The sequence below is a fragment of the Lynx canadensis genome, chromosome A1 (genome assembly GCF_007474595.2).
Source record: "Lynx canadensis isolate LIC74 chromosome A1, mLynCan4.pri.v2, whole genome shotgun sequence".
Lineage (NCBI taxonomy): Eukaryota > Metazoa > Chordata > Mammalia > Carnivora > Felidae > Lynx > Lynx canadensis.
In genome coordinates this window covers 47684560-47706007 of record NC_044303.2, presented here as the reverse complement: position 1 = coordinate 47706007, position 21448 = coordinate 47684560, and positions in this window count along the sequence as shown.

Below are 21448 nucleotides of genomic sequence, written 5' to 3'. Positions count from 1 at the left end.
CCAATACAGATATTTCTTTCCATATAGTCACTTTTTCCCCCACCAAACAATCTGTTATACTTCTCTTGGTTTAGTTAGTGAACTGGTGAAATGTGCTTAATTGTATGCCCCTGGTAATATGTCATCATTGGAGTTATTTGGCTCCTTTTTGGGGGCTTCATGAAAAATAAGTAGGGAATAATTAATACCAGTGCCATGTCAACCCTGTGACATTCGATATACACGGGTTATCCTAACATGTAGCAACACAAATGTCGCACTAGTATGGGATTCTGAGCCGCAGTCCGGTTCGTTTAATCAAGGAGGTAAGCCACTTCTTAGAAGTTCATGTTTTGCAAAGAAAGAGCCATAATACATTTTTATGATAGCTTGGTAAATCTCTTAAAGAAAAGGGAGAGGTTTATGATAGAAGTGGTGATAAAGCTTTAATTACATGTGTGTGGTTAACTCCGTTTCAGCGATTCGAGTTAACTTGTACCTATATTTATGGGCTTGATTGCATAATATATGAAGTTTGCAGGAAGTACCCGGAAGATAAGGTTACATGGACAAGTTATTTAAGTTTGAGAGCAAACCACAGCTCATGCTGGGAAACTAGTTTATAGACAGTTTTGTAACACAAGTGCATATGCCATTCGTTTTCTTTTAATTTTTGTCTTAAAGTTAACAGTAGGCGATTAATCATTATTTGTGCAGCACAGTTAACTTAACAGAAGAATGCAGCTTCAGGGATTGATTAGCTGAAAAGTTAGTAAATTATATTGTAGAAATGAAGACAAACACTAGATGATGTTCAAACCAAGCAAAGGGATGATTTGCACATATCATGCTGTCCCACTAGACAATGGTTTCCTTCATGAACTTCATTCCGTAATGAGGCTCATTTCTACTGACAAATATTACTTGATCAATAGACCTTGCATTTGCCACACGTAATGACCTTTTGCGGTTAATGTATAACTGATTATTGTTCGTCCTCTGTAGTAGCCTACATTTTACAGTAGAAAAATACACCGTGCGCTAAGTACACTAAACCACTAAAACATGTCGAATGCTGGTGGTATACCTTCCTAGCGTTATTACGTTTGGCATTGTACAATGCTGATGATACATTTACGCTGCGCTCACCTACTGTTTCAGTCCTTGCTGAATGCAGTAAAACTTTTGCCATGTTATTTAGACACTTAGAAAAAATCAAGGATATTCTTCTTACACATTTGCAGGGCGGTGGGGGGGGGATCTCTAATGGTGACAATAGAGGTGTTGAATGATAATGTATGTAGGAGAGAAATGACTCCATTCTAATAAAAGCAAATTACCCTAAAATCTTTGTTGTGGAAAATTAAAACTAATGACCTGTTCATGTTGCAACGCAGAATTGCCTGTAACCTGATTTCCCAGTGTGAGATGCAGTTTATTTTCAAACGTAAATAACTTGTCCATTTAATAATTTGCTTTTCCCCATTACTGCGAGGGAGCCATTTACAACAGCCACCTTTCTATTCCATTAATTGTCAGCAACAATTTGAAGGAGTTCCATTATTTTCCCTCTGATAATTTCAACAGATTAAACGATTTTTAAAAAGGGATCCTGTATCTGTGGGCTCTACCTCTGAAATAAATGTAAATAAAATGTGCCACCTTATGAAGTTTGAGATGGCCTGTTACCTGTTTTTCCTTGACCTTGTAGAGGTTTTCAGTGACAACTGAACTAACCAGGAGAGGGAGGTTCTTTGGGGAGGGGGGGGCAGTCGCACTCTATTGTGTGGGATGGCATCTAGCAAAGCATTTAGATTAGGCTGTGGAGGGAACAAAGCCAGGTATACCGTCTCCGGCTTCGGGTAAACAAGATTATTGTTCTCCATCCCTGCTGCGTGGAATGAATGAAATGCTGCAAAGCTAATTGCTGCCATAATTAGGAAACACACACACAAACACACACACGCATACATGCGCATGACTTGGAATGTGCTAATTCAGTGTGGCTTAAACTTCAGAGATATTTCCGCTGGTATACAGGTGTGCTTGGCTCTATCCACAGTTTTAAGTGATAAGTTTAAATGTTAACACGATACTGAGACAAATCCTCTGTGTTGAAAGGTAGCAGCTAGTACCAGGGATAAGTGCTTAATTGTTGTGAGCCTTCTAGTCAGGTGAGGAGAAAAGCCCATTTTGGGATTCAATACGACATAAGATAACAAACCAATCAATGGAAAGGTTCTCTTAGACCAGGCCCTGCTTGGCACACAGGCTTTTGCCTCACACCATTTCATAAAATATGCAACTTTCAAACCACCTACGCGTAAGGAGATTTCGCTCTGTTGTTGAGAAACTCTTCCTCATATCTAGCTAAATCGCCCCATCTGCACTGTAGTAATCCCATTTCCTCACACCTTCAGCAACATCTAACATTCTATATCAACATATATTTTCTTGCAACGACAATGCAAAACTAAGCCTAATGCCATAAAGTTAAAATAGAACAACTTAACAAAATTCTTTCCTTTTCTCCATGCTGTACTCGTATACTGTGATGGGATTATTTAGTTGGTTTCAAATGAAAACAGCACAGTTTAGGAATTAACCATTGTTTAAGTTGTGGATTCCCATGGGGTGCTTTTAAATGTAAAGACTGGAGAAAACAAGACTCCTGAGCTGCCGGCAAAATTATGGTTAACAACGTTAGCAAGTACATCTCAGTTAAGGCTTTACCTTTTGTTCCGTGCTTTATAGGAAAAATAGGACATTTTACAGATTTAAATCTTCCTCTTCAGTAAGATAACTATTTTGACCGATGTGAACATTAATCAAAACACTAATAATTATAGCTTTTTACTGCTTGGCCTAAAATAATCTTTCTACTATAATTAGATTTGAAGGAGAACTAGAAAAGACCTTCAGTAAAATGCTGTCACAAATTCCCTCCAAAACTGCTTGCCTGTAATTAAGGTGCATTTACAGATCTGATATTCCTTAAAAGAAGTATTAACATTACAAAGGCCAATTATTCATGGTCAAACAAAGGAGATTCAGATTCTCTGATCAAAGCAGTAATCTCTTTTACAATTGTTATTTTTGAAGTATCTTCAAACAGAGCAAACACACATTGACTATGTAAACAGGGATAGCTGTGGGCTAATCTGCTGTTTCCAGGATCCCACCGTGTTCCCACAGGGCTCAGACTTGGTAGAGTATACCTTGCTTTCCATTCCCAGCCCCAGCCTGCCAATGCTAAGGAACCGTAACTTTACGGGTAACTTTATATGAATGAGGAAGGTTCATATAAATAAGAATATATGTTTAAAAAAATTTTTTTAATGTTTATTTATTTTTCACAGAGAGAAAGAGAGAGAGAGACAGAGCATGAGTGGGGGAGGGCAGAGAGAGAGGGAGACACAGAATCCGAAGCAGGCTCCAGGCTCTGAACTGACAGTACAGAGCCCAATGCGGGGCTCGAACCCACGGACTGTGAGATCATGACCTGAGCTGAAGTCGGTCGCTCAACCGACTGAGCCACCCAGGTGCCCTGAGAATATATGTTTTTAAACCTCATTGTATCTTTGGATAGACATCCTTGGCGTTCCAAAGAGTAAAAATTAAACACACACACACACACACACTAACACCTATAACAGTTTAAGCCATATTTGCTTCATGAAACTAGCTCTGTGGTCCAAGAGAGTTAGATGAGTTCTTTTCTAAAGGGCTCATTGGAACCCTTTGAATCTCCAGGAGAATCACAGTAGCAAGAGCCGTATGCCCAACACTGGAAAGGACTGCTTTATCCTAAGGCTGTTGGAGGGACCGAGTGTTCCTTTGAAAAACACTTTGGGAATTGTTGTGAGTGTTCCTTTGAAAAACACTTGGGGAATTGTTGCCTTCTGGTGTGCTGCTGATTTAGTTGGGTAGGGAGTGCTTACATGCTCAAGCAAATCTACTTTTTAGTCTATACCATTTGGTACGAATGAACAGTTAGTAGCAGCAGAACGTCCTAAAATAAATCACAGCATAAGGAGTTTGCAACAATCTGGCACTTTGAGACAAGGTACCTCGCAGCTCCACCATTTATAACCTGAGTGACTTTAGGTAAGTTTGAAAATTTCTTCAAGTGTTACTAGTCTCATCTGTCAAACAGAGGTAACATTTACTGCATACGTTGTGCCCAAATCAAATACATGTAGTTAGCTTAATAAATGGTAGGTTTAATGTTCTCATTCTTTAAGAGTGACCTTCTCCAGGTCATATAGCAACTCAGTGACATTGTTAGACAGGGACCAGAATTTTGGAAACTGCTATTGTTTGGATTCACTTCCGCAAAATTCTAGAATAGTTTATTAAAGAGAAGATTTGTAAGAAGAAAAGGAACAGTCACTAGGGACCAATATTATTTCAATATAAACAAGTTGGGCCAAACTAAGACAAGATTTTTTCTTTCCCAGAGGTGCTATTAGATTCATAGCCAGGGGGAAGCCAGAGGCATGAGAAAAAAATATCTTTAGTTGTTCTTGTGCATAAGATGGTTATAGGTAAAGCAGCCTACAATCCAGCAAGATTTATTTATAGTTGTTTGAAAAAACTATACCCAGAGAGTGACTTATTTCAACCTAGAAGGAAATGTTAGCATTTATCACAGGGTTCTCTCTTGAACAACATTTTAATCAATGACTTGCAGGAAAACACGTAAGAGCTAAGTTGGGAAGAAAAGCTTATACATGTTGATGGCAAAACCAGGAATCAGAAAAGTTCCAAAAGCCTAGGATGATGAGTAGAAATTAAAAATGATACTTAATACAGAAATTTAAAAAAGGCTACACTTATGTTCTGAAAAAATCCATTTGGGACTAAATCCCAGCGCTTCTATAAGGCCTGTGATGTAAGCAATTTAAATCTGATTTCTTACATCAAAAATGCAGGTAATAGCTACCTCATGAGTTGGGAGAATTACATCATAGAAAGGGGCCCATTTAAGGGAGCGTCCCAGTGCTGATCCTGACACATACAGGTGGTTGGGTCAATAAGTACTGACATTGGTAGTGGTATCAATAATGAGACTAATACTACTAATAAGAGTAAAAAGTTTACGCAGAAAAAATTTAGGGCTTTTAATTGACTACAGGTTCAATAGTAGTGAATAGTCTGATGAGGATGACAATTATTTAGGTGAGTTCTATGTAGTTCTGGAACCCCATTATTATTATTATTATTATTATTATTATTAGTTATTTTATTTTATGTGTCCTTTAAAAAAATTATTGTCAAGTTAGCTAACATACCATGTACACACTGTAGTCTTGGCTTCTGGAGTAGATTCCCATGATTCATCGCTTACATACAACACCCAGGGGCTCATCCCAACAAGTGCCCTTCTAGAACGTTTTTAGAGACACACGGGGAAATTAGAATACATTTATGTAAGGGTGGCCAGATGATAAAGAGCTGCGAAATCAAATCACATGAAAAGCAAATGACTTTGTAACATGCCTTGGGTAAATTTCTTAAAAACAAAACCAAAACAAACACTTTAGGGATGCCTGGGTGGCTCGGTCGGTTAAGCATCCAACTCTTGACTTTGGCTCAGGTTGTGATCTCACTGTTTGTGAGTTCTAGCCCCGCATCCGGCACTGCACTGACAGGGCAGAGCCTGCTTGGGGTTCTGTCTCCTTCTCTCTCTTCTCCTCCCCCACTTGCTCTCTCTCTCTCTCAAAATAAATAAAAATAAACCTAACAAACAAACAAACAAACAAACCCTTTATCAAAGTATGATTGGTGTACAAAAAGTTGTATATATTTAATACATACAACTTGATGAGTTTGGAGGGTAAATTCTTTAAATATATCACTTCCTTTAATCGTCTCTATAACTCATTAGGCACGTATAATTATCCCAGTTTAAAGATGAAGACCTAAGACTCAGAGAGGTTAAGTGATCATCATCTAGTAAGAAGTGTTGCCTGGGTAAGTGTCCGACTCTCGACTTCGGCTCAGGTCATGATCTCACTGTTTGTGAGATCGAGCCCTGCATCCAGCTCTGTGCTGAGCATGGAGCTTGCTTGGGATTCTGTCTCTCCTTCCCTCTCTGTTCCTCCCTGGCTCACATACTCTCTCTTCCTCAAAATAAATAAATAAACATCTTTTAAAAATGTTCATAAAATGTCCAAGGACACATTAAAGCAAATGGGGAAGATCAAAGTAGCATTTAATTGAAGGACAGTCTACAAAATAACTGCTGTGTACTCTTCAGAAACATCAGTGTTGTAAAAGACCAAGAATGACTGAGGAACTATTTCAGATTAAAGGAGATTTAAAAGATAGGACAATGGAATGCGGTGAATAATCAAGAGATTTTCTTGCCATCAAGGTCATGATTGGGACAATTGGTGAGATCTGAATAAGGTCTTTAGATTAGATAATTGTATTGTATCAATGTTAATTTCCTGATTTTGATCATTGTCCTGTGCTTATTAAGTGAAAGAATGTTCTTGCTCTTACGAGATGTTCATTGAAACATTTGGCAGTGAAAGGAAATCATATCTTCAAAGTATTCTCAAAGGTTCAGAACAACACTAACAAAAAAGGGGGGAGGGAGATAAAGCAAATGTGATAAAATGTTGACATTTGGAGAATCTGGCCAAGGGATACATGAGAATTATTTGCATTATTCTTACAACTTCTATTTAAACTCAAAAAGTTTCAAAGAATTTAAAAATGTGTAGGGCAATGAAAAAAATAAAGAAAGAATATTCTGTAGACAATTGGTAACATGGGACTGAAAGCAGAGGAGGCTCCAAGTATCCTTTGGGCTACAGAGAGAATTTGAAAGTCATGTGACAATAGTTGACTCATTCCTTTCATCCATTTTCTGAGAAAAATACTTGTCATCATTTAGAATGTTAAAAAAAAAATACAGTTGTACTAACAAATATATTTTACCGACACCTTTTTCCCAAAGTGATGAAGGCTTTTTGGTCTATTTATTTATTATTTATTTATTTTATTTATTTTTTATTTTATTATTATTAAAACCTTTTTTTTTTACTGTTTTTTTTTAATGATTTTTTTTTTAACGTTTATTTATTTTTGAGACAGAGAGAGACAGAGCATGAACGGGGGAGGGGCAGAGAGAGAGGGAAACACAGAATCCGAAACAGGCTCCTGGCTCTGAGCTCTCAGCACAGAGCCTGACGCGGGGCTCGAACTCACGGACCGCGAGATCATGACCTGAGCCGAAGTCGGCCACCCAACCGACTGAGCCACCCAGGCGCCCCTTACTGTTTATTTTTTAGAGAGGGACAGAGCATGAGTGGGGGAGGGGCAGAGACCGAGGGAAACACAGAATCTGAAGCAGGTTCCAGGCTCTGAGTTGTCAGCACAGAGACCAAAGTGGAGCTTGAACTCAGGAACCGCCAGATCATGACCTGAGCTGAAGTCAGAGGCTTAACCAACTGAGCCACCCACGCGTGCCTATTTTATTATTTTATTATTTTTTTAAAGTAGGCTCCATATCCAACATGGGACTTGGGCTCACAACCCCAAGATCAAGAGTCGCACGTTCTACTGACCGAGCCATCTAGGAGCCCCTTGTATTCTTCACTGACTCTTTTGGGAGAAACAAGTTCTGTATGTTTGAACAGAGACCAGATAGTTATCTCAGAAGGAGAAAGGGTGAAAAAGGCATTTTACACTATATCACAATATGAGTATACAGATCTCTTTCAAAGGAAAAAAAAATTCTGGAGCTCCTGGCTGGCTCAGTTGGTAGAGCATGTGATTCTTGATGTAGGGGGTTGAGAGTTCAAGCCCCATGTTGGGCATAGAGCTTACTTAAAATACATAAAATAAAATAAATAAACAAATCTTTAATGTTGTGGAGATGTGTGGGGCTCAATAAATAGCTTCTTTCTGCCCAGGCAGGGTCTGAACAAATAGGTTAGGGAAAGAAAAGGCTGAGATTTAAAATACCATCTTTCTTATGGATAAATGCTATCTATATTGGAGGACATAGTTTAATGTGAAGGCCAAGTGAGCCCTTAGCCCTTACCTCTCTCCCACCATGTCTGACTTATCCCTCAGCCACACGATGATGACTGTGACTTAGAATAAGACGGGCAGGGAACTGTCCCAGGAGTAGAATGGGCTGGTTCTTTTTGTGGGCAAAATGAACAGGAAAAGGAAAACAATGCAAGCACAGCTCCTTAAATAAGACGTACCAGGGGTGCCTGGGTGGTTCATTCGGTTGGGCCACCTGATGCTGGCTCAGGTCATGATCCCACGGTGAGCCGTGGGGTCGAGACCCACATCAGGCTCTGTGCAGACAGCTCAGAGTCTGCTTCAGATTCTGTGTCTCCCTCTCTCTCTGTCCCTCCCCCGCTTTTACTTTCTCTATCAAAAATAAATACACATTAAAAAAGAAAAAAGTACCAATTAGGAGGTGGAAAGAGGCAGGAATGTTTGGGGAAATTCCTCCTTGTAAAAGATGTGGAAGTGGGTGGGAGGAAGGCAAGGGAGGATACATTTATTTCTCTGTAATGCTTTTTTTCCTCAAAGAAGAATAGAGAAAAATAAAACACAGCACTCATGATTGAACATTGAGGAATGACTATTCAAGGGGCCAGCAGGTTGAGACAGGAAGTAGTGAGAGATGAAAACTTAGAAGTTAAGTAATAGGAGGTGTACTAAGCACTTTTTGGGAGAAGAGTCTTAATTTGGTGGTTTAGGCAGAAACCAGATTGTAAGGGGTAAATGAGAGTGAATAGGTTCTCCTTCCTATGTTTTTCCTTCCTTTGTCCTATCCTCACATGTCGGTATTTGTTGGCATTTTGTCCGTGGCCCTCTGCATTTCCTATTTTCCTGTCTTCCAGGATCCTCACATGTCCACCCATGGACTTTAGGCTAAAGTAAAGAAGTACAAGTATAATGGTGTTAAGCTTGGAAGGGAGAAACACCTCTTCTTTTGAGATCAGGGGAAAAAGAAGATGTAAAGATAAGGAGATGAAAAATGACCTTGTTTTTCTGAGTAACATGGGAGGAGGGGTTAACTAATTCGTTACTAAATTTTTTCTGTGGAGCCTCTTGGTGGCTCAGTTGGTTAAGTATCCAACTCTTAATTCCGGCTCAGGTCATGATCTCACAGTTCATGAGTTCAAGCCTGCATCTGCTAACAGCACAGAGCCTGCTTGGGATTCTCAGTCTCCCTCTCTCTCTGCCCCCGACCCCCCACTTGCTCTCTCTCTCTCTTTCTTTCTCTCTGTTTCTCTCTCTCTTTCAAAAATAAATAAACTTAAAAAAAATTTTTTTTCTGCTACAGCTGTTTGTTTTCCCCCAGAATTCATATGTTCAAATCTAATTCCCAATGGGCTGGTGGTATTTAGAGGTGGCACTTTGAGGAGGTGACTAGGTCATGAGGGTCAAGATCTCATGAATATGGTTAGTGCCTTTATAAAACAGACCCCAGAGAGCTCCCTAACCCCTTCTGCAGGTGAAGACACAGCAATAAGACACAGCTACCCAGGAACCAAGAGGTAGAACTTCACCAGACATTGAATTTGTTGTGCCTTGATCTTGGACTACGTAGCAGTCAGAATGGAGAAATAAATTTCTGATATTTGTAGGCCACTCAGTCTATGGTATTTGGACTAAGGCATTTTTTTAAACCAAAATTCAATATGAAAAAAAAAAATCAGAAAACAAGTGCCATTTTCCTTCTTTCCTTCCTTTCTTCCTACCCTTCAACACAATTTCCAGGAGCAATTTTTATGTGCTGGGGATATGGCAGGGGCAGATAAGATGGTCTGCTTTCATGGTATGTATATTCTATTTAGGAGGGACAGCCTATGAACAAATAAAAGAAATAAGAATTTCAGATATTGCTCTAAATAAAAGAAAACAGACATGGAATACAGAGGGGCCATTGTGTATGTGACAAGGAAGGGAATGAACCCTAAGCTTCAAAATAGGAATTTAAGGAGTCTACATATTGAATAGGTTAAAAAAGAACTTTGTATTTAAAAATTAAATTCAAGACTATTTGTGAGGTCAAAGAAAATCATATCAACATCTGTACAGTTCTGCTGAAACCACTTACTCCTGATCCTATAAAACCAAAACAAATAAGTATGCTTTAAAAAAACAAACAAACTTTGGGGCGCCTGGGTGGCTCAGTCGGTTGGGCGGCCGACTTCGGCTCAGGTCATGATCTCTCGGTCTGTGAGTTCAAGCCCCGCGTTGGGCTCTGTGCTGACAGCTCAGAGCCTGGAGCCTGTTTCGGATTCTGTGTCTCCCTCTCGCTGACCCTCCCCTGTTCATGCTCTGTCTCTCTCTGTCTCAAAAATAAATAAAAACGTTAAAAAAAAAAAAACAAACAAATTTTTTTGAATGTTTCTATTTTTGAGAGAGGGAGACAGAGCACAAGCAGGAGAGGAATAGAGAGAGGGAGACGCAGAATCTGAAACAGGCTCCAGGCTCCGAGATGTCAGCACAGAGCCCGATGCGGGGCTTGAACTCATAAACCGTGAGATCATGACCTAAGCCAAAGTTGGACGCTCAACCGACTGAGCCACCCAGGTGCCCCGTGTTTTTTCTTTAATACTCAATTCACCTGTCTGCATGAATAGTTGCTAGAATAATCACATGCTAAATTTTATTTCACCTTTATTGAAACAACAGGTACATAAAGAACTTGTGACTGAAGATCCCACATGGAGATGTGGTGTCTTTGGCCATATAATTTATTTTGATCAATGCATACACCTTGATCCAACTGGATGGAAACTGGACCCGTTAAGTCTACAACTAATTAAAATACATATATATTTGGGGCACCTGGCTGGGTCAGTCAGTAGAACACGCAGCTCTTCACCCCCAAGGGGTTGTGAATCCAAGCCCCGCGTTGGATGTCAAGATTACTTAAAAATAAAATCTTAGAAAAAGAAGAAATACATACATATTTGTGGGCATTCAGTGCCACACAAGGAAAGACATGGGTGTCCTCCCTCCCTGTCCCCAGATTCATTGATTCAACCATCCTTTATTAACCATTCAGCATGTGTAAGGCGTTGTTCTAAGCTCTGAGGATACCAGTGACTATGCCGGGAAGTTCTTTACCTTCCTAGAGTTTTCTCTAATGGGCATAGCATAGTCACCAAAGGTAACCGGAATTAGATACAGGTTTTTATTATTTGTTCCAGATCCTTAGGATGATAACTTTGTAGTAGCTCCAAGGAAAAGCATCTTGAGGAAAAGCGCTTTTTACAATTTATAGAATACTAGAAGTAAGAAAATAAAAGTGGAAGTAACATTTTACAGAGCAGGTAGTATGATCCTGGAACTGTACAAGTAAGTAATCAGTAATGACGATCCAATCATACCAATAATAGTAAATCAAGATGATCATATCAGAAATAAATGGAAGGAACTGGAAGTACAAGAGGCAGAAGATTTATGGCTGTGGGTGCAGTACTGCAGATAAGTGAGGAGAGTAATGAGAGAGAAGTCATCAGTAGTTTAGAATGTCTAAACACATTTTAGAGCACAATTCTTTAATGTTAGTGACATTTCTGCTATATAAATTAACAACTTGCTTACTAAAAGCACTAACAGATGGTGTTTAAGGAATTACAAATGCTACGAACTTTTAAGGTTTAGGGGATAGGTATTTAATTTTAGATTCTCAGTAAATGTTTTCATTGTCCTATAGTTACTAAACAGAGAATCAAGTGTGATTAGATACAGAAAATAGATATTCAATAAATACCTGATACAACAGGTCAAAGAAGATACAAAAACAGATCAAAGAAGATACAAAAGCAGACTCATTCTCATTCAGGTACCAATATTAACTAAAGGAAATTAAAAGAAGAAACCTTCTTTTAATTTTTATTTTTTTTTAATGTTTATTTATTTTTGAGAGAGAGAGAGACAGAGTGTGGGCAGGAGAGGGGCAGAGAGAGAGGGACACACAGAATCCGAAGCAGACTCGAGGCTCTGAGCTGTCAGCACAAAGACCGCCTGATACGGGGCTCCAACCCACAAACCATGAGATCATGACCTGAGCCCAAGTCAGACGCTTAACCAACTGAGCCACTCAGGCGCCCCAGAAAGTTTTTTTTTTTGTTTTTGTTTTGTTTTGTTTTGTTTTGTTGTAAAAGAAAGGCAAGATAAAGGAGGGAAGAAGGAATGGAGGGAGAGAGAGAAGACTTAATAAGTATATGACCATGGAGAATCTCATAGAACTTTCTTGAAAATGATGTCAGTGGAAATATATAACAGTGATATAAATAAATCCTATCACTTAAAGACAGTGGTGGGGTGCCTGAGTGGCTCAGTTGGTTAAGCAATGGATTCTTGATTTTGCCTCAGGGCTTGATGGCACGGTTGGTGAGTTCAAGCCTCACAACAGGTTCTGCGCTGACAGCGCGAAGCCTGCTTGGGATTCTCTCTCTCTCTCTCTCTCTCTCTCTCTCTCTCTCTCTCCATCCCCCATTCATGCCTGCACACGTTCTCGGTCTCAAAATAAACATTAAAAATATTCTTTAAAAAAAAAATAAAGACAATGTTTATAAGATGACTAAAATGACTCACATTTCCATTGTATTAAGCGACATAGGTAAGAGGCACCTGCGTGGCTCAGTCGGTTGGCCATCCAGTTTCAACCCAGGTCATGATCTCCTAGTTGATGGGATCCAGCAGAGCCTGGAACCTGCTTCAGCTTCTGTGTCTCCCTCTCTCTCTCTGCCCCTCCTCCGCTCACACTCTGTCTCTCAAAAATAAATAAACACTAAAAAAAATGACACAGGTAAGATATGAGGTACACTCTTCTTTTTTACGAGGGATGTTGAAACATTAGAAGTCTGAACGAGGACTTCGAAATCGCATTACAACAGGAACATTCAACAACAGAAATGAAATAATCTGTGTGGCTGGTACGGAGGGGAGGTATCGTGGCACATGAGAATAAAGTAGTCCTCTGCCGGGGAAACGATAGACTCACCATTTCCTGCGTTAGAGCAGATATGCAACTGGAAAGCAGGTTCACTGGCCCCAGAACGGAAGGACTGGACCGTAACCTGATGGAAGAAATTAGCCTACAATGGCCGGGGTGGGGTCAGGACTGGCGATCGGAGACCTAGAAAACGAGAATCCGCTGGCAGTGCCCATCCTAGTGTTGTCTAGGGCAGTGGTTTGGAAAACTTTTGTTTAAAGAACTACATTAACACAGAACCCAAAACATTTTGTATCATGATCCCAGTTCTCCGGTAGTGCGAGTGCATGGGAAGCCGGAGATCTAACCGGAAAGGAGGGTGCGGTTTTCCAGGCGGAGGAAGAAGCCTGTGGTGAAAACCCTGAGAAAAGAAAGAGCTGCGGGGTCTAAGGAACTGTAAAAAGTAAGAGTAACGTAAGGAGTAGCTCAAGAGGAGTTGGAAGGCGCGCAGAGCTGCACTCTCAGGGCCCCAGGAGTGTGTGGGTTCCAACCCATCAGCTTCCGCCAAGCAGCTCCGCAGGCACCTGTGCCCAGAGCCACGGTCGTGGTTTGATGCTGGCCACGGGGGAGGTATTTATGGCATCTCACCATGGAAATCTGGTCTTACCAGATCTGGGTCTTTTTTTCCTGGAAGCCGCTTGTTAAACATTCACGAGCACACGGTTCCATAAGAGGGTAAACTTCTGTTCCTGTTTTTCACAATTACAGACAACGTGTCAAAGACCAGGCCGAGGTTTTACGAATCAACATGCTAAGTACAGGGTGATAGAGTAAAATTATAGTGTATAATACATAAACAGTAATAGTATAATACGAGGTTTTACAAATATTTAGAAGTCACGACAAACAGTCCTCCCACCATCCCTGGCTTTACTAGGAAGGAAACTATAATGATAAATTAACTGAAAGGTGTTCGAAACGTTTCCCTAAAACGGCAAAGCTGATACTCAAGTTTTTTGATCAGCTTCTACGATTTATCCTCATCTTTGGGGGCTTACGTTTTGATTATTTGAAGGAAAAAATTGCAATTAATTTTTTTTTCTCTGCTCTGAATCCATTTATTCCACAGGACAGGGCATTTTAGAAAAAAAAAATACCTATACTTTCACTCTTTTTCTATGCTTGAAACTACACGTTATTAGTTTTTATGAAGTTGTCAGCAATAGAAACAACTGTTATATTATGTGCTGTGGAATTGAATGATTTAAAATGTTTAGAGCTTACCCCCCCCCCCCAAAAGTGATATATAAGCATTTCCATTATTAGAAGAAAAGAAACATTTTATATTGTATCTGGGTTAAGAGGACAGTTATTTTTATTCTACTCCATCTCATTCCATTCGGGGCAATATGTTAGATTCTAAACTGCTTCTTACAGTTTAGAGCCTGTTTCATTAGTCACAGAATTAAATGTATTAGGTAGTGTTATGTTTTTGAATCGGAAAGTGCTCAACTATAAGAAAAATAAAAGTAAAGCCCAAAAGACAAAATAATGTATCAAAAATTTGTTTAAAAGATGTATGAAGATTTTTCTCACCTAAACTATATTCTCCTTGAAAATAAAGGAAGCATAACATACTTCTACTACAATAACTAAAAACACTGGCTAAATTTAGGATACTTTTGGGATCTATAGAGTGGGGGTAATGAAATATATGTTTTTGTCCATCTGTTTAGAAGCATTTACCTTAATATTATGCCAACACAGCAATCTTTTTAATTTGATTTTTATTTATTATTGAAGTATAATTTGCATACAATGTTATATTAGTTTCTGGCATACAACATGGTGAGTTGACAATTCTGTTCATTACTCAATGCTCAACATCTGTCACCATACAATGTTATTATAACTATATTCCCTTTGCTGAACTTTTCCTTGCCATGACTTACTAATTTCATAACCGGAAATTTGTACCTCTTAATCCCCTTCATCTATTTTGCCCATACCCCAACCTACCTCACCTCTGGCAACTACTAGTTTGTTCCTTGTATGTAAAAGTCTGTTTCTGTGTTGGTTCACTTGTTTTGCTTTTTATATTCGACATATAAGAGAAATCATACGGTATTTGCCTTTCTCTGTCTGACTTATTTCACTTAGCATAATACCCCCTAAGTCCATCCATGTTGTTGCAAATGGCAAGATTTCACTTCTTTTTATGGCTGAATAGTGTTCCCTTGTTATGTATATACCACATCTTTATCCATTCATTTATCAATGGACACTTGGGTTGCTTTCATATCTTGGCTATTTTAAATAATTCTGCAATAAACATAGGGGTTCATATATCTATTCTAATTAGAATTTTTGTTTTTTGGGGGGTAAAAACCCAGCAGTGGAGTTACTGAATCAAATGGTATTTCTATTTTAAATTAATTAATTTTTTACTTTTTTTTTTAACATTTATTTCCTTTTGAGAGATAGAACTTGAGTGGGGATGGGACAGAGAAACAGGGAGGCACAGAATCTGAAGCAGGCTCCAGGTTCTGAGCTGCCAGCACATGGGGCTCAAACCCACGAACCATGAGATCATGACCTGAGCTGAAGTTGTGTGCTTAACCGACTGAGCCACCCAGGTGTCCCTTAATTAATTAAATTATTAATTAAATTAAATTAATTCTTTGGTATTTCTACTTTTAAAGAGCTGCCATACCATTTCCCACAGTTGTTGCACCAATTTATATTCCCACCAACAGTGCATGATGGTTCCCATTTCTCCACAATCTCACCAACAGTTGTTATTTCTTGTTTTTTTGATGACAGCCATTCTGACATGTGTGAGGTGACATCTCATTGTGGTTTTGATTTGCATTTCCCTGATGATGAGAAGTGTTGAGCATCTTTTCATGTGTCTGTTGGCCATCTTATGTCTTTTTTTTTTTTGAAAAATGTCTATTTGGGTCCTTTGCCTGATTTTTAATTGCATTATTATTATTATTATTGGTGTTGAGTTGTGTAAGTTCTTTATATTAAAAAATAACCCCTTATACAGTAGTTTTTAAAGTTAATTCTGGGAACTTGCTTATGGTTCACCATACTTTTCTAGTTCCAAATCACAATTTATCTGCTATTCCAGAACAAACTCATTTTGCTACTACAAAACAAAAACAAAAACAAAAACAAAAACAAAAACAAAAAACATAGTTCTGAACTTCTAGTCTGTGAAGGTAGCAAGTGAAATACCTTTGGCAACTATTGAGAAATAAGTGTTACATTATGATCAACATAGTTAAGAATTTTAAAAATTGCCAGTGATGTACAATATTATGATTAAAATTGCCATGATTACATTAAATGAAAAATAAAATTATTCTCTACCTTATATGAAATCAATATTTATTATTTGTTTATTTATTTGTTTGTTTGTTTGTTTATTTCAATCAATATTTAACATGGGTTTAGTAAAAATCAAGGCTCATCTATCTGGTCATTTACAATTTTGAATTAAATTTACTGAAACATGGCACTGTGCTCTTAACTTCTACCTCAATTGTATTTTGTTCTGTTTTTCAAGTTCATGACTTATAAGTACTTATATAAACTGTAGATTAAACTTTAAATAAAAAATTGTCGTATAAAAAAAGAAAAGATTGTTCTGTGGAGAATGGTTTGGAGAGAGGCATGAGTAGATTTATGGAGATCAGGTAGAATACTACTGATATAATTTAGGGAAGAGGACATAAGGGCTTGAATTAAGTTGGTGACAGAAATTCATAAACAGTAAATGAAATACAAAATATAAAAATCAAGAAGTTGAAATCTCTACAAAAATCTTAACTTAGATTGGATGTATCAATAGGAGCTTATGATTTCCCCCCTCCATTTAAGAACGTTAATTTCACAGCTCTATCAAAGAGGCTACAAATAAGGCCTGGAAACATTGAACATTCCAATACCCATAACGTCCTACATCCTGGATTTAGTCAATTCCTTCTTCATAGTGTTATTCAGCTTGATCTATTTCTTGCTTTGCCTTTAGATTGAAGTTAGATCTGAAGACTTGATTTGATTCAGGGTAAGTTTGTTTTTCCCAAGGATACTGCACAGGTATTGTTTTATATTTCACATTATATCACATCAAGAGGCACATAATTTCTGCTTGCCCCACTTTTAGTGATAATAAGGTTGATCAGAAAATTTAGGTGATTATGGCCTGATGTAAAGTTCCCTATTATCCTTGTATCTCATTGCTTCAGCATTCATTGGTGATTGATGCCCGAATCATTTATTTCATTAGGGGTTACTAAGTAGTGATTGCCTCCTTTTCTTTTCAAACATTTTTAAGGTACAACTGACATATAATAAACTGCACATTTAAAAAAGTGTACAATTTTATAAACCGTAAACACTCATGAAACCATTACCACAAACAGTGAGCATATCTGTCTCCCCCCCCGCCCTGCCAATGTTTATGCTGCCCTTTCGTTTACTTGGAAATTCTCATAATCAAAATTTTTTTAAAAAGGGGAAATATTTATGAGGCAGATCAACAAGGCTGGGTGATTGAATGCTTGGGAGTTAATAAGAGAAGGGTCTAGAATGACTCCTACAATCATGCTATGAGCCATTTAGAGTACAGAGATGGTGGTACCATTTATTGAGGGACTGGAAAAGAAACTTGGTGAATTCAGTTTTGTTTTGGTTTTTTGTTTTTGTTTTGTTTTGGTTCAAGTTAGGTTTGAGGTCACAATGGGACATCCAAGTAGACACATCAAGTAGTCAGGTGTTAAAAGAAACAGTTTGACCTAGAGATATACATTTGGGAATATTGGCATATAGTAACTAAAGCCAGGGAGTAGAAATTATCAAGAGATTCAATACAGAACAGGAAAAAGATTTAAGGGGAAAAAGAAACTGAAATGTTCTCATGTTTCATGATCAGCTAAAAGAGGAGGAAGAAGGAAAATGATGAGTTTACAGTATTGCAGAAGCCAAGGGAAAATAGGGAATGTTCCATCTGTGCCGATCATGGAGTTGTATTCTGTAGAATAGTTTTACTTCTTGCTCAAAATACATGATTTATACACCAGTGAGTGGGGGCATACTCTTGAAAGATGTAACCTTCAGTACCTTAAGTAATAAAATTAAGTTTCTGAGCCTGTAGACCTGAGGCCTGGACTATGGACTCTTGTAAATCAACCAAAAGAAACGATACCTAGTGAGGACTCTTGATAGCTAGCCGGCGAGCTTTGTCTGGTGATCTCTAAGCCTCAGGAAATCTTTCTTTGAAGCATTTATAGTACTTATTACTTTCTAAACTAAGTAACATTAAAATAAATTATTTTCCCTGCCCCCTTTTTTGCATATTCTTAGCTTCGCAAGATCTTAGGATGAATGAAAGGGAATCTGACTCATTAATAGCTTCAACCTTCTCTAAGGGGTTGGGAATCCTGCTTTAAACTTTCTGATGGGTGATTATCTAACCACTGTCGGTATAATACAGTGAATTTGGAGTACTCATGGTCACTGGGTGATAGTTCTTTTTAGAAATTCTTACATTGAGGATAAGATAAAATCTCTTCTCTGGTGTTTGAGACATCATAGAGTTCTTTTTCAAAGCCCTTTGGAAAAGGAAGAGAACAAACACTTCAAAGTTTGAATGCCTTACACATTTTAAGTGTTTCACGTTTGTCGAATGAATGCATGAATTAATTAACGCATGGATGATTTAGTTGGTTCTGAAAAGCTTATTATATACTATTAACTTAGTAAGAACTGTGAGAACACGGAATTTCTTAGTGTCAGAATCCTTTAACACTGGAACATTATCTTTAGGAATAGATCCGATACCTATAAATTTTTCTTGACTAAAAATTCAGCTATGCTACATCTTATCCATTTTTTTTTCCCTCCAAAGAAAGCTGATAAATCAAGATTTTTCCCCCTCCTTTCTGTCCCACTGGGGTGGGGGTGGGGATAGGGAGTGAGGCATGAGAAGCAGTAGAGTATACTGGAAAGAGCATGGCCATTAGAATTAGACAGTCTTGGTTCAGATCCACTTCTATTTATTACGTGTCTGATCTTGGGCCATTAAGTTACTCTGAGTCTTAGTTTCTTCATTTTAAAAATGAAGATAATGCTTACTTGGCAAAGTTACTGTTTAGATTAAGTAAATTAAGGAGTAGAAAGCATGTAACACAGCAACTGGCTGACAGAATGAGCTTGATAATGGTAGCCATTACTCTTACATTTGGGCAACATTTCATAAAACATTTACCAGGAAAAAAAAAGAATATTATACTAATTTTGTTTTATTTACGTTTTAATAAGAAAATGCCAAAGCCAGGAAAGGATTATGATAAAGTTAGGAAATAAGGAGATTTGTAATAGTCAAGAGGTGAAAGCAACCCAGATGTCCATCAAGGGATAAATGGATTAAAAAAAATGTGTTATATACAAACAGTAGAATATTATTCAGCAATAAATAAGGAAATTTTGACATATGCTACAATATGAATGAACCTTGAGGACATTTTGCTGCGTGTAATAAGCCAGTCATAAAAAGACAAATACTGTATGATTCTAAATCTAAAGTAGTCAAATTCATAGAAACAGAAGTATGGTGGGTTGCTGGGGAGGGAAAAAGGGGAAATGAGAGGCTGTTTAATGAGTATTTCAGATTTGAGAGATGAGAAAGTCTGGAGGTTTGCTGTACAACTATGTGAATAGAGTCAATACTACTGAACTGTACATTTAAAAATTAAATGTACATTAAAAAAACTGTACATTAAAAATTTTGTTATGTGTTTTTTACCATAATAATAATAATAATAAAGAAATGGTAAGGAGGAAAAAGTGAAGAAGTGAAGGTCTGGAAATTTGGAGAAAAGGCAAGGGTTGTAGTGACATTAAGAAATGAGCTACAATAGATTTCATGATACCAAAAAAAAAAAAAAAAACCTCTAGTTTTTAAGACATTAGTAAAATAAAAATTTACATCACTGTATCTCATCTCTGCTCAAATTCATCAAATAAACATTTCCTACTTAAGTTCAAGGCACAGTGCTAAATTACCAAGGACCAAAAAAGCCTAAGAAATAATTCTTGCCTTCAAGGAAATGGACAAGCATAAACAATTATTATAAAACATGGTAGGCAGAATTAAAGATAGATAAAGTACAGAGAATTTAATACAGATTATTATGGCAGAACAGATAAGACTTTCTGATAGGAGTGGCATCTGAATTAGAAATCCACAAAGGTCTTCCAAGAAGCTTTCATATCACAATCAAGCAGGAAGTTAAGGAATGGGTGAAATAGGTAATAGGGATTAAGAGGTACAATCTTCTAGTTATACAATAATATAAGTCATGGGAATATAATGTACAACTAAGGAATATAGTCAATAACATTGTAATAACTTTGTGTGGTGACATAGGGTAACTAGACCTATTGTGGTGGTCATTTCATAATGTATAAAAATATCAACTCCCTATGTTGTGCATCTGAAACTAAAAATTATAGTATGTCAAATATAATTCAATAAAAAACAAAACATTCTAACCCTGAGATTTATTAATAGATATTATGGTAAGAAATGATACTAGGAACTTTTTTTCCCCAAGGAATTATATCTAGTAATGAAAGGAAAGAAAGAGGGAAGAATATTAAGGATCTGGAGACAGAAAGACTTCCTCAATTTCTTCATCACTGCAGTTTCTATTTCTTAAATGAGCTCCTAATTTTCCTACTTCTGTGCCCTTGTTCACATCACTACTTTATTATTTGTTTATTTTTTAAAACATTTTTAACCATTTATTTTTTCCTATACAGCTTTGATTTTATTATTTACTTATTTATTTAATTTATTTTTTAAATTTACATTCAAGTTAGTTATCGTATAGTGCAACAATGATTTCAGGAGTAGATTCCTTAATGCCCCTCACCCATTTAGCCCATCCCCTCTCCCATAGCCCCTCCCCGTAACCCTTTGTTCTCCATATTTAAGAGTCTCTTATGTTTTGTCCCCCTCCATTTTTATTTTTGCTTCCGTTCCCTTATGTTCATCTGTTTTGTCTCTTAAAGTCCTCATATGAGTGAAGTCATATGATATTGGTCTTTCTCTGACTAATTTCGCTTGACATAATACCCTCTAGTTCCATCCACGTAGGTGAAAACGGCAAGATTTCATTCTTTTTGATTGCTGAGTAATACTCCATTGTATATATATACATCTTCTTTATCCATTCATCCATCGATGGACATTTGGGCTCTTTCCATACTTTGGCTATTGTCGATAGTGCTGTAATAAATATTGGGGTGCATGTGTCCCTTCAAAACAGCACACCTGTATCCCTTGGATAAAAACCTAGTAGTGCAATTGCTGGGTTGTAGGGTAGTTCTTTTTTTTAATTTTTTGAGGAACCTCCATACTGTTTTCCAGAGTGGCTGCACCAATTTGCATTCCCACCAGCAGTGCAAAAGAGATCCTCTTTCTCCGCATCCTTGCCAACACCTGTTGTTGCCTGAGTT